The sequence below is a fragment of the Ochotona princeps genome, chromosome 24, assembly GCF_030435755.1.
Source record: "Ochotona princeps isolate mOchPri1 chromosome 24, mOchPri1.hap1, whole genome shotgun sequence".
Lineage (NCBI taxonomy): Eukaryota > Metazoa > Chordata > Mammalia > Lagomorpha > Ochotonidae > Ochotona > Ochotona princeps.
Genome location: NC_080855.1, coordinates 11,604,324 through 11,617,203, shown reverse-complemented (window position 1 = coordinate 11,617,203; position 12,880 = coordinate 11,604,324). Strand labels below are relative to the sequence as shown.

At 43.9% G+C, this 12,880-nt stretch overlaps 1 protein-coding gene across 12 annotated transcripts in view; it reads right to left on the bottom strand.

The window, feature by feature from the left end:
- RBFOX1 (RNA binding fox-1 homolog 1) overlaps positions 1 to 12,880 on the bottom strand; it is a 1,600,707-nt gene that overhangs the window by 723,144 nt on the left and 864,683 nt on the right. The window lies entirely within an intron of this gene.

Here is a 12,880-nt window from a genome sequence, read left to right as displayed (position 1 = left end):
TGTTCAAACCGATTATTTATCTGATTCCTGGAACTCCGTTCTCATGGAGCCACCAGTGGGCACTGTGCTCAGAATCCACAACTTGCTTTCCCAACAATGCATTCCACTTGCCATATATCTGCTAATCCACTTATGTTGAAACGACAAGATTTATCCCACACACTGTGAGTTCACACATGGAGTATAAATGTATATTTATATGAGTTTTAAACTGATATCTATTCTGCTGCTCATGCAAGGATATTACCACCTGCACTGAAATTGGAATTCTGGAAGGCTCAGGGGAAGCCATTTCAGAACGGATGGGAGTCAGCTCTGGGCAGTGCTGTGTCCTCCAAGGAATGGTCTCAGTGCGCAATGTGGAAATGAAACCCGAAGGCTCCGCTCCAAAGTGCAAAACGCAAACCTCCCCTCGTGTCTTCTCATCCTATGCAACTTCCTGCTTGAAATTTATCAAACTTACCAGTTGTGACTATCAAGCTCTGTGAGAATGCATGAGATTAAAACATCAAGGTCTACAGATTTAGGACTCTGTCAGGCCGAGAGTTCCATAAAGCTGAGGAGTGTGTGAAATTTCCATCGTTCTGTTCTTTCCCCTACTTCTGGTCTGATAGGAATTGCAAACAGGCCTGCGAGGTCTACAGCTCCTCGGGGGAATGAATTGCAAAACAGAATACAGAAGCCTTTCTAATAACACCATTCAACATAAGCTGGGTTTCTATGTGGCTGAAAATGATACCCAGTGCTTATTATGTTTTTAATACGTAGTTGCCTCTCTTTCCTCCCCCAACTTCTTCCCAGTAACACACAAACAGAATTAAGTAAAATATCATTCACCAGATACAGTAAAATAACTCATTAAAATGCTCAACTACTAATCCATTAATATTTGTAAAGGGAGCATATGAGATAATTCATTAGACTCTCTCCTCTTCTTGGCACCTTCCCTCTTAGGTCACGTTGTAATTTTCCTATGAGTCAGACCACAGCAAACTACCCAGCAACAGCAGGGAGCATGGTTGACTCTACATCTGTCTTTTGACTAAATAAAGGATGCAACATCCTTAAATGCGGAATTCTCATTCTCAGACTTTCAGATTAGCATGCTATCAATTAGAGAAGAATATTCTTTTCTTCACTTTAATTACAATTGCACCCCAAACACAGCAATAAGTTTCAACCTCTGAGATCATTCAGGAACAATACACAGCCAGGTGCAGGTGCACAGTTTCTATTAAAAATTAATATTTGCTGAAATTAAAATGTGCCATATGTCGTGTTCATTTCACAATGCTGGGAAGAAAAAATAAAATGCAAGCCATTTCTGGTCCCAGGTGGTAACCTGTTACGGGATTCCATTTAACCTCTCATTTTATTGCCTCTATGCAGAAAGCTTTAGCACCTCCTGTGGCCTCCATCATGGGAAAGCAGTGAGTCCCCGAAGGCAGGTGAAGCTTGATAATATTGTTGCCTTTGTAATAATTCAGGTGTGTATTGAGGGTATCTGGATTTGACAGGGATAAGGGGAAATATGTGCACACGGGGAGGGAGGTGTTGTTTCTCCACACCACCCTGAAGAAAACATGGTCAAATTCGAATTCCAACAGAGGTTGCTCTTAATGTGTTTGGGTTCCTAGATCCCAGGAATCTCTAGCCTGTAATCTGTTCCTCCACTTTATGGTACTTAGATTCTTTGCTAGATTTCCTTTTTCTCTTCTCTTCTCTTCTCTTTTCTCTTCTCTTCTCTCCTCTCCTCTCCTCTCCTCTCTTCTCTTCTCTTTTCTCTCTCTCTCTCTCCCTCATTAGGACTTAATGTTAGAGAGAGACACATATAACCTCCAGCAAACTAAAATGCTGACTCTTCTTCACAACTTGCAAAAGCAATTGGTGGCTGTGACCAAACTTGGAATCAATAAGCCTGGGAACATCTCGCTGGCTGGCCACTTCTCTGTCCATCATGGGAGACACGGAAGAGGGCATTCTCCTCCATTTGCCAGCCAGGAGATACTGCAATCATCACAACTGGCTTTCAATAATAAACACCTCAAACACCATCCCTGGCTTAAGAGACTGACTGTGGCTCATGTGCTGAGTTTCATACCTTGCTCTCTCCTGCACCTTCGCCTACTAACTTGGTCCACAGCTCTGCTAACGACTGACAGGACTGTCTGGGTCTTTGACTATCCCACATCTGAGGGCAATGAGACAAAGACTCCAAGTTCACTTTTCTGTAATGATGGAGACAAAGACAAGGAGGAGGCTGTCTGGATTACAGCAATACTGGTCACATCCACTCATCTTTTGCTTTTAATTTTAATTCAAGAAGATGTCTTGACATAATTGGCTCCATGATAGACTTAGTTCATCAGATGTCTGATGATTAGGTTTTAATCCCATCATTTTTCTTTTTCCTTTTGGAATTAGGCAAGATAAAACTTCAAAATCCTCTTTATACCTTTCTAATCCCAACCCGAGAGCAAATGATTTGGTGTGTTTCTCTGTCGACTTTTTGTCTATGCTTTTAAATACTTTCTGCAGAAATAAAAATGGATAATAAAGATACACCATCATAACACATTTTATTAAAGACATGGAATGAGCATAAGCAGAGTTAGCTTTCCAATTGGTATCCACTAACAGAGCTAATTAACTTTATACTAAATTTACAAAATACTTTTGAAATTCAGCTCCTCTTTTATGCAAGCCACATTCATATGCTCAACATGTGGCTCCTGAGGTGACTCCCCTGGAAGTCACAGACCTGGGACAGCAGCTGAAGATAGAGTATGGGAAGTCCCTCTTCAACAAGAGTTTTGACTCTTGACTTCTTCACAGTGGTGCAAAATCTCCACACTGGATTTTGAAGGTTGGTGTTTTCCTGGGCTGGTGAGATGTGGCGTAAGAATGCTGGATGGTTCGGACGCTGCAGCTCCGAGGTGGGCAGAGCAAACATTCTCACTGTGTGACACTGCTGAGCTACTGCAGCAGGCCACGTGTCTTTATTGCATCTTGTATTCAAAGTGTTTTCAGCCTGCACAAGGTTGATTAGGTTGCAACCCCATTATAAATCTAGAAGCATCTCTATTCTCCCTATCAATAAAGTTAGAATCTTGTATTTTTACTCAGACAGAACTCTCTGGACACCCCAGACTGACGATATGTATGAGGAAAGCAAAGGCCTTCAGAATTCATGCAGATTGGCAGGGAAGAAAGACAAGTGGGTTGCAGGCATGGTACCTTGGTCAGAAACCTGTTATCTGGAGCTCCAGCCATGTGGTCCCGTGACTTCAATCATGGGAAACTGTAGCTAAATTTGCCATATCCACATTGACACAAATGAGTTTGAATGTTCACCCTTGACTTCTGTTCTGACCACTTCCCAGGAGACTAGCCAGGCAACGTGATTCCCTCAAAAATGTCTTCTCAGATTTTTTTGGGGGGGAGGGGTGAGTAGGAACAATAATAAGTAGGGACAAACCCAGCCACTGAACGTTCTGGAAGCTTTCAGCTGTCTTTTTCAGAGCACCATTCTCTGTTGTGATTCCTTGATGATTTTACAAAAGTGCAATATTTGGTGATGCAAAGCTGGTGAATTAACAGGACATCAGAAAGCCTGGATGAACCATTTACAGGCAGAAGCAACCCGGGGTGGCTGTCATCTGGTCTCCGAAGAGCTCAGGGAGAACAGGGGATATGGCACACATGTACATGTATCCGCGTGACTGTACATACACACATGCGCACAGCCCTTCCAGCCTGTGCATACTTCTAAAGCAGCACTTCTCAAGCACTGCTGCATAAATAAATTATACGGAGAGCGCAGTGCTTGAGCACAATCGATTGTTTCTCCACGCTAGGGTCAGGCACTGTATATCCACAGCCTGGCCTGACCCGCAGTTGTATATAAAATATGATATTAAAGAAAGTTTCCCATCAGCCTGCTTCTACTTGGGAATTCTGTAGCCTGTGAATTATTCATTCCTTGGTGCCCACACCAGTTCCATCCACTGGTTGCACGCTAGGGGAAGAGAACAGCAGCAAAAAGAAGCCACTGTCACACAAACCAGGCAGCCCCCAATTATTTCCCTGGAGTGTGTTTAGCAGGAATTTACTGGAATAGCAGAGATAGTTACACAGGCTTTTTAGATTCCATTATTTGGATGATCCTATAGAAGCATGGTGCGCATTGCTCAGACGGAGGGATAAGTCCTTTTGGCAGCTTCCAGGAACACATCTGGGCTAAGGATAAGGGTAGAGTGCATGAGAGAGATATGACTGTGCTACACAAGGATTTCCCAACTGTGGTATCATTGATGTTACATGTTGGGTGATTCCTGACTATATGAGCCTGCCCTGTGCCTTGCAGGATGCTTGGCAGCAACTTTGGCTTCTGTCCACTTGATAACAGTGGTGTTAACTCACCCCCTTTTCAGCCATGACCATCAACAGTATCTCCAGGGGCCTGCATGAGCCTACAGTGTCAGCTGCTAGACAAGATGTCTGCACCTCATATGAGAGCACCTGAGCTTGTTTCTGGGCTCCAGATCCTTGCTCCATCTTCCAGCTACTGCAGATCCTGGGAGGTCATGATTACATTAACTGCCAACCTACACACCACACACACTTGGGCCGGATCTAGAAGCGGAGGAGCTACCACAACAGACTTGCAAACAAATGTATTTGTTTGCTGAAGGAGCGCCAGCGAAGTAACATAGATAGAGTAGCTTAAACAACAGCAACTCATTTTCTCACAATCCTAGAGGCTGAAAATCTAAGCTTAAGGACTGAGCAGGGTTGGTTTCAGATGAGATCCTCTCCACGGCTTGTGGGTGCTGACTTCAACAGGCCTTCCCTCTGTGTGGGTCTGTGTCCTGCCTCCCTCTTAAAAGCACTACAGTCATGCCAGATCAGGACCCACCCTAACAACTGCACTCAACTCCATCACCAACACACGGGTGAGGACTTGCAGGTACCATTCTGGACAGAGATGAAACACAGCCCAGCCCATGAAAGACAAAAATCACCAGACCCACTGGCACATGTTCTCTGCATTGCCTTGTTTTCCGAAGACTTCAGTCTCTTTATGTAGGATTGTCCCTTCCCATTACTTGTATCCTTCTTGCTATAGAAAAAAAAATGGATGGGACATGGGCAGTTTGGCTCTTCTCCTTCCTCCCACCTGCTTCTCTTCCAGGCAGAGAGAGAGGGAGAGACAGAAACAGAGAGTGTGTCTGAGGTTCTTTCTCCTCCCAGGGAGGCCCCGCAACCCATGAGACATGCATGACTTTCTTCCTCATGCTTAAAAACCATTCAACAGAAACACCATTCAATAGTGAAATCCCTTAGGTTGACAAACGTTCTCTGTAAAGGGTTTGGCAAAACCCTAGGCTTGGAGGACCATCCTACGGCTCAGCTCTGTGGTTCAGTATAAAACCAGCAATGGACATTGAACCAATGAATAGAAGCAGCTGTGTCCCCACACAACTGCGCTGCACTACTCAGCAGGTGGGTGGGACACGGCCCAGGGACCAGAGTGAGCCAACTCCCCACCTAGGCTATTATGTACATTATTCATTATTTCATCTCTACAATTTCAATGTCTGCTAGACTTAGTCGAGTCGAAGCAGAAGAAAAGAACACTTAGACATGTGGCAATCACTCTCCCAGAAAAAAACTTGAGGGTATATTGCTTTCTTTCCCCATAGCTGTTACAAATATATATAGGAATATGTACGGTAGCAGGTATTTTAAACTATGTTTCTATATCTGTTTTTATTTTTCCCCCTCGAGCTCTGGTTTCTAATTTCTTTCTCCCTTAAAAGTCCTGTCAACCTTCTCAAGAATAAAGGCATTCCTTTAGAAACACCCATCTCATTAAGAACTCATGCCCTGCAGTGGTGACACAGATAAGGGCAGTTCATGAAACCCCAAAGAACAGGTGCCTGAGAAGCAAACCTCAATTTTGATTCCCAATCGCCGCAAAGGCATCAAGTGCAAATTTGAGGCCAGTGTCCTCAGACTGTTTCACAACACAGTCTCTGGGAGACACCCACCTTGCTTCTGGTGAGTTCAGAATGCACACCGTCCCTTTGTGACAGCTCAGTACAAGTTGTCAGCCAAGATAGCTTCAGAAACCTGTCCCACCAGAGCAGAAAACACGCACCATGGAGGGAACTACACAAGAGGGCTCGCAGTCACCAACTGGGGATGCCACCCAGAGCTGCTGACAGGCAAGAATACTCCCCCTAAATGGTCACTGAGAGGCACAAATGAGAAACTGTCCTGGGCTCACTGATGGGGGAGGGGAGGCGTCCCGTGGGAGGACTGGGGTGTTGAGAAACAGCATGTCGCAGATAGCTTTGCCCAAACAGGGGCAATTGTAACAACATATCGTTAAACAGGAAAAGGAAACAAATTCATGTGCACACATATACATAGATGAATATACTTCTCTATATACATATAAATATATATATATATATGCCTACACACACACATATACATATACACTCTCTCTCTCTCTCTCTATATATATATATATATGCCTACACACACACATATACATATATAAAGAGAGAAAGGTCATTTCTGAGTGTATTTTTAAAGGTTTATTTGAAAGGCAGAACATCACAGACTGAAACACACACACACACACACACACACACAGAATTAAGTAGAGAAAAAGATTTAAACTTTCCAACTACTAGTTTCCTCCCCAAATTGCTACAACAACTGGAGCTGGTTCAAGCCAAAGCCAGGAGCCAGGAAGCCCACCCGGGTTTCCCCATGGCTCTCAGAGGGCCACCATCTGCTGCCTTCCCAGGGGCATCAGGAGGACTCTGCAGAGAAAGCACAGCAACCAGGACTCAAACCAGCTCTGTGGGGTGGGACACCCACATTCCAACAGAGCCTGACTCCCTCAAAGAACCAGCCCTTTGACAAAATTTCCTCTGCGTTTGCATATATGCATGACTACACCTGTCATTTCTGCTCACACTCTTTACATTGAAATAGCTTTTGCAGGTACGTGTAAAACATCCTGTTTGTCATAGTTTCCTGTGATAGAAGGCTTGTGTGAGTTGAGTGGGAAATGTTACCTTTCTACTTTATGCTTTTCTGTTTGATCTCCCTGCTACAACTACACTTATATTAATAAAGAAAAATAAAAAAAAAACACAGTCTATCCTAGGAGGGAAAAAAACTATGAAATACGTTTTAATAACATTTTTACCATTTGGTAAATTGCAAAGCCTTGTTGTTAAAAACAAAAGCACAATATAGTACATGGAGTATCCACTGAACTGATTTTCTCCAACCCTTTACATTCCCACAGTGGACTCTGAGGGTGGTTATCTGCTGCTAATGCTTCCGTGTGCATCCAGAAGGAAATATGCTTCATTAAATCCAGGAAGATGTTCCTTGGGAAGGAAGGAACAAAAGTGTGAAGTCGCAAATAGACTGAGAGGTTCTGGCCTCCTCTCACAGCAGCCTACAAGTACTGAAAACCCTTGTTCCACAAGCCTGCAAGACCTGCCCTACATTAGCTACCACTCAAGACAGCAGTCCACGTGGCTGAGAGTGTTGGGAAGGAGTGGGTTAGCTCAGTGTTTTGGATAAGCAGATCATCCATCCCCAGGGCTTTGAGTGACACTGTCCAGGTGCAGGTGGCTTTGAATGGCAGCCATCACACTGCGGTGGGCTTGAATGGCAGCTGGCCACATGGAGGTAACTTGGAAAGATGGCTGGCCATGTGGATGCAGATTTCAGCCCAAAATAAGCCAAGGGAAATGTGGTAGCAGCTCCACCAAGAGCTCAGTTGGAAGGCAATTACAAGTCGCACAGAGCCAGCACAAGTCACAGACTGAGCCGGCGTGAAGCTCTGCCGAACCTAGGCACACACCACTGGAGAAGCATGCATGCTTACTTGACATTCAATCCGAAGTTCCTGGGTTTGACTCTGGACTTGAATTTAGCCATTAATAAGCAGCCAATAGTCCAGTGCACTAGCAAAGTTGAAGCAATACCTCAGCCCAGAGAGAAGGCTGAGAGAAGGGGCAGAGCTAACACGGCACCAAGTATGGAGGAGGCTACACACACACACACACACACACACACACACTCCAGTTGATAAGTCCTCTCACCAGGTTGACACGGGAGAAGTTTGGAGAATTCTTGGCGTGCAACTGACCTCAGTGTCTGAATGAGTTCACGCTTCGGGCCTGTGTCTGGAGACCTGGTGGAATGTCTATGATGTTCCACGTGCATGCCCACTTGCCTCTTTCCTCCTGTTCCATCCCAGGCACATTTTATCCTGAGACTAACACCGAGTCCAAACTTACTTTTGATGAATGATGGATGGCAGTACTTTCAATCTATGGTGGAATCAGAATACACACTTTTTGCTGACAGATTCCTATGTTCAGTAAATCAATTAGGAAGGAAAATTTATTACATCCCTCATTATTTTCTACTTTCTGTACTCCCAATTATAGACAGTTTTATCCCATTTTTTTAGTCATTAGCACTGGGGATTTATTTTTTCACAAATGTTATACTTATCATCAATTATACAATTCATTACAACTTTTCAGGCAGACAGGGAGATAAATGAAACACTAACACAGAGGAAATGTGTTGGTTTGCGTGACTCAGCTTGGCAGAGTACATGGTGCCCAGGGAGATGGCCATTTGATTTCTCTATAGCATTGGCCACGCTCAGTTAGAAAGGTAGCAATGACATGTTCACATGGCCACTTCTCCACAGTTTTAACAATAGCTCTAAGACTGGTCTCCACAGCTGGCTCTGGGTCACATGATCCTCTCCTGGCCTGGAGATTTGGTGAAACTGATGGGACAGAGAAACAGAAAGAAGCCAACTCTATGCAAAGATGGTGAGGGGGTGCAGGAACAGGGTGAAATGGCAAAGAGATTGCCCTGTAAGTAAAAGGCAGCTATACAATCAGAGGAATAGGACACAGATACCAGCAGTGGCCTGAGAAAGCGAGTGAGGATGGCCGAAGTACTTGGGCCCCTGCACCACATGGGAAACCCACAGGAGGGTCCAGTGTCCTCGCTTCGGATGAGCCCAGCCCCATCCACTGCAGCCACTAGGGGAGTGAAACTGCAGATGGAACTTTCAGTCTGTCTCTTTCTCTCCTTCTCTCTCTCTCTCTCTCTCTCTCTCTCTCTCTCTCTCTCTTTCCTTCTCTCTGTAACTCTTGTAAATAAAAATATAAATGTTTACAGAAAGTCAGCTCTTGGGCTATACTGTCTCACATGACAACTACTAGTCACATAGGGTGATTTCAACTTTAAGTAACTAAAAGGATCTAAAATTGAGTTCCCTGGGAGCATCAGCTTGAGTTTGGGTGCCTGGTAGACACATGTGGTTAGCGGATATTTTATTTGACTTCAATGATAACGAAGATTTTTTTTTTGGTTCCCTGAAAGACATTCTATCAAAAAAATCTGCCCTGAGTCTAAAAATAATAATAATAATTTAAAAATTAAGGATGTCTTCCTGGCTAGGAGGGGCCAAGCTGGGAAGGCTTTTCAGATTACAGGGACAATAAGGTTACAGTGATAAATGTAGCAAAAACTCAATGGTAAAATTTTGCTTTTTCTCTAAACAATAAAAAAATAGAATTCTTTCTTTTCTCTATCACAGAGACAACAGACAACAAGAAAATAACTAAGTTGAATACAGAAACTCTTACATCTTTTTTTACTAGTTACCCCCACACCTAAAATTTTTCAATAATGAGAAATAGCCCCACATAGACTTCTGACATGCAGGACATGTTCTCTGTTTTATTTCCTAAGGTTGACAGATGAGTTCTGGGTTTGGTTTGGTGTGTGTGCAATACAGAGTGCAGGCAGATATTGTATTTGGAACCAGATCAGAATTCCAGCCTACAACGCTTTGTGTGTGCCGGCCACAGTTCAGTCCTGGCAGCCAGCCCCCTCTCTGTACCCGTCCCATCTCGGCATACTGGAATGGAGAGCTGCATGCAAGGTTAAATGTTCTCTGCCTCAGGATCTTCACGGCACTTACTGCCCCACCAGCCAAGAACATGTTTCCCTGAACTGCTTCTCATGCCTTTGGTGTCTGCTTAATCACCAAAAAGCTTTTCCTGACCACTTCCATCAACACACGTACTAGTATCCCCTATCCCAATGGTCTATACATATTCCCCAATATTTATTATAGTCTAGGTACCTAGTTTTATTATTTTATTCCCTACATTATCCAAGTAGAATGTGTTAAGAGATTCAAAGACCATGTCTGTCCTGTTTCCCGTTGTTGACCCAAAGCTGCATAGCCATGTGATAAATATTTGTGGGATAACTGAATGGATGGATGGATGGATGGATGGATGATCCAACAAGAGAGAAAAGCACAGCTGCATGGATGATCCAGAGTTGTGCTTAGCATTCTGGCTTGCTTTACCTACTGGCAACAGAACTGAATACAAATGACCGGCCTTGCCTAATGCCACTAGCCTGAGGAAATACAGGACTCTCTAAGTATTTCAGGCTTTCTTCTGGGCAATCCATTTCCAAAATCACTGGACTTGGTGATTTGTGCGCAGCTAGAACTACACAAGGTGAACTCGAGATTCTTCAGTCCTGCTTATGATGCATTCTAGTTACTGTTATCAAGTAGATGGTCAAGAGGTGCACCTGCAGACGATTAAAGAACACCCTTTCTCGGGTGCCAAGGCTGGGGGGTTGGACGCAGGTACCAACACGGCCGCTCACATTAGCAGTCACTGATGAGGTCAGCTCAGTCCAGCATGTCATTCTTCACAGCGTCAAGTAGCCAGCACTGACAGCTGGCTACTTCATCCCCCGATGGCACAGTAAGGAAAATGGCAAATTCTACTTGACTCAGACCTCATTAACATCTGGAACCAGAGAATATTGCTAATTGCATGCCAACTGGCTTGAGCATAGCACATAGTCAAATGGAAACAATGAAATTCAAGGATTCACGTGATTTTTCACAGTTACAACATATGTGTATTTGCTACTCACTTTTCTGTAATCAGACCCTGAACCTTTAAGTTTTTATACAAGTCATCAGGTGTTTTTGGAGTAATAAGCCTGCTATCAGTATATGATGAAAAATATTCCACTAAAAAATAGTTTCTGGGCCAGTATTGTGGCGTAGTGGGTAAAGCCACAACCTGCAATGCCAGCATCCCATCTGGGCACTAGTTCATGTGCTGGCTGCTCTGCTTCCAATCCAGCTTCCTGGTAATAGCCTGGGAAGACAGCAGAAGATGGCCTAATCACTTGCTACCCACAGGTGAGACCTGAAAGAGTCTCCTGGCTTCCAGCGTCAGACAGGCACAGTCCCAGCTCTGCAGCCATTAAGGGACTCAACCAGTGGAAGGTCTGTCTGTCTGTCTCTATCTCATTTTCTTTATATATAACGTAAATGGTAGACTTTACCACTGACCTGACACGCTAAGGGGAGGTAAAACAAAGAGTAAAATGCATGTTGGCTAAGACCCTAAAAAAGAAAGGGTTATTATCGAGTAGTTATATTAGTTTATTATGAAATATACCCAAACTAAGTTTATTTCCTCTGTGGCTGAAGCTCAAGTCACCCCAGCCGGAGGACAGGTCATAAATCTGCTCTTACACCTGTGAGATCCCCACGAAGAAGACAGAGACAGGGGCCTGATGAAGAAGCCCCTTGCCGGTTGAACGGCTGAGCCAAAGATTGCTAAAACAGATTTATTTCCATCAGGAAGGTGATCACAAGTGATGGGCCATAGGCCTCTACTCCTGAGTCCACAGTTTTATCGATGGATTTGTTTGTCACTAACAAGAGAAAGATGTGATAAACCATTAATTGATCAATTATTTCTTCAACCCATTATCCTCAAACACATCCCCTGGGATAAACATGGAACTGAGGACCTAAGATTAACAAAGATACACTGGAGTCAAGTCGTGCTGACAAAGCCCACTTACAGGTGCAAGACAGAGTGCTCCGACATCAGAGTGAGTTCTCCACATGGGGCTCTGGTAAATATTAGGGTCTCAGCAAATCTCTGCTCTATGAAGGTGGCACACCCCATCCCCCATCTTCCTACCCACCCAACTGGTACACTGAGGAGCTTCACTCTCTCTCTTGTTCCACCTTCATTGGGAGAACTCCTACATGACTTTGGGCTTACAGCTGGGAGAGCTCCAACGTGACTTTGAGCTTGGAGCTGGGAGAACTCCTACATGACACTCAGCTTGGAGCTGGGAGAACTCCTATGTGACTTTCAGCTTGGAACTCAGATGTCACCTTTCCCTGAAATTCTTTTTTTAATCCATTGCCTAGGCTCAGGTGGCCTCTTCCCTGCGTAGGCACAACATCTATGATCTGGGGAAATACTCTTGGCTTATTTTGCTATCTACCCTTTTGACAAGTTCTTAAGCCCCTTGGAGTCAGGGTCTTTGTCTTGCTCATTTTTCTCCCTTTAGTCTTTAACAACCTGTGTGTCAAATTGCAGGGACCCAAAACATCTCACCTAATAGCAAAGTCAATGGAATCCTGTATCCAGGAACAAAGCTCTAATGAAGTGACTTTCCAAACTTCTTCCACCTCTAAAACTAGTGAGCATTAAATACAGAAGCATGTGTTCCATTCATTCATATTTGGCTCCTATATGTACTGCTAAACATTTGCTTGGCAAAGGCTAATGCTGATGTTTTACGAGTGTTACCAGGCTAGAATCCTAGATTCCATGCAATGACATAAGTATAATCAATCTGTTGCTCTCCTTATCTGGTTATTTGTAATTCATTATTTTAGCATTGTATAATTTTTATCTGATTCAAACTGCAACTCCATGCAATTTTTATTTATTATTGCCTA